We start from the raw sequence: 2,294 nt of genomic DNA, 5'->3' as shown, positions 1-2,294 counted from the left end.
GAGAGAGAGAGAGAGAGAGAGAGAGAGAGAGAGAGAGAATGAAGGCATGATGGATGAATGGATAGGAGGAAATGCACAGAGGTAGACTAACAGACGGACCGAAAAAAACGCCTCATATACGTATGTAAACAGTTATAGCAACCATTATATTATGAAGTTATAATTAAAGTGTTTATATATATATATATATATATATATATATATATATATATATATATATATATATATATATATATATATATATATATATATATATATATATATATATATATATATATATATATATATATATATTGAAAGTTAGACACTGAAATTTGACGGAAGGAACCGCTAAACCTGAGGATTAAGAGCTTGGCCTGATGGAAACACAGCCACGCATATCGTCAGGTGTTTCCACATCCACCACCCTTCACTCACTCCTCGTTCGTTTCTTAATTCATTCATTCATTCATTTAATAGATTACTCAATCAATCAATCAAACACACACACACACACACACACACACACACACACACACACACACACACACACACACACACACACACACACACACACACGTCATATCTTCATTACTTGAGGGAAGAAGAATGGGAGTGAGATTAGCTGATGAGCCACCGCTTCGGGAAGGGGAAAGAGTGGCGGTGGAGATGGCGATGGTTGTTTAGAAGTCGTTTTCCAAACTGCATGAGTGCTTGTTTGTAGACACCTGACAGGAGGGAGAGGGGGGCGGACTTGAGGTCAACAGTGGTGAGGGCGTCCGTGAATCCGGCGTATGAAGGGCCAAGCACGATCCTGGCCGCGTGCTTCTGCATTCCCTCCAGCCTCTCTGAGTTGCGTTGAGGCTGGACGACCAGGCCGGCGATGTGTGTGTGTGTGTGTGTGTGTGTGTGTGTGTGTGTGTGTGTGTGTGTGTGTGTGTGTGTGTGTGTGTGTGTGTGTGTGTGTGTGTGTGTGTGTGTGTGTGTCTGAATGAGTGAGTAATCTGCTGAGTGAATGAGTGAATGAAGAAACGGACAAGTGGGAATACTTTGTGGTAGGCGAAGATGTCTTTCCATCAGGTCAAGCAGACCTGACAAGACCAATGAGCAGACATGACCAGACAAGACCGAACCCAGACAACACAAAAACCCAGACCAGACAAAACCAGACCCTTCACGGAGGCTTGGAAGAGGGAGGTTTGCCGAGTGATCAGCATCTCTGGCGTGTGCTGTGATGAAAAATAGAGGTGGGGAGTCTTCCAATGATTTATGAGTGGGGCGCAATGATCCTCCAATTAGTAGAGAGTTTATGGAGGCTAATGAGAAGCCCGATTAGAGAAGAGTTAGTGAGGAGTATTCTGCGAGAGAAGAAAGAAATGGAAGTGGAGGTGGGAAGGTCAAAAAACGTGAAAGAAAGTGGAGGATGAAGAAAAGAGGAAAAAAAAAATAGGGAAACATAAAAAAAAATAAGTAAAAGAGAAAAAAATGGTAATTGCTTCACGATGCAAAGGGAAAGACGAAAAAGAGAGAGAACGTGAAAAAAAGAATAGAAAAACATGAAAGGAAATGAGACTGAAAGAGATAGAAAGGCGTGCTGAAAGTTTCATAAGGCAAAAAGGAAGAAAACAAGAAAGATTTATTAGACATGGATAGAGTGGGAATGATGTAGTGTAGTTGTATCAAAGGTAATGTACCACAACGAGGTATCCGGGACCGCAAACAGGTGATTATTAAAAGGAAGCTAACACGTGTGCATCTACACAAACACACACACACACACACACACACACACACGGTACAATAATCTAATTTCTCTTTTTACAGTCTGTTTCTTTTCTCTTGCTCTTTTCCTCCTCATTCTGGTTCTGCCTTTTTTTTCCGTCTCTTTTTCCTTTTTCCTCTTTTCCTCTACTCCTTCTGCGTTTAGTTATTAATGCCGTCTATTCCAAACTCTTTTATTTTTCATATTAGATTCCACTCTTTTTTCATTGCTTTCTCCTCTCTTTTAATGTCACTCCTCCTCCTCCTCCTCCTCATCTTCCTCCTCCTCCTCCTCCTCATACAACAATAATTACTCTTGCCATTAAAACTTAGTAGCGTCATTCATGATAGCATATAACATTACTGAAGTGCTGTGCTCATTCTGTCATGTCTCTCCTGCTTTCATTTACCCCCCCACCTCTCTCTCTCTCTCTCTCTCTCTCTCTCTCTCTCTCTCTCTCTCTCTCTCTCTCTCTCTCTCTCTCTCTCTCTCTCTCTCTCTCTCTCTCTCTCTCTCTCTCTCTCTCTCTCTCTCTCTGTGTGTGTCTCGCTTT

This window comes from Scylla paramamosain, chromosome 8 (genome assembly GCF_035594125.1).
Source record: "Scylla paramamosain isolate STU-SP2022 chromosome 8, ASM3559412v1, whole genome shotgun sequence".
Lineage (NCBI taxonomy): Eukaryota > Metazoa > Arthropoda > Malacostraca > Decapoda > Portunidae > Scylla > Scylla paramamosain.
Note: the sequence above shows the minus strand (reverse complement) of the source record.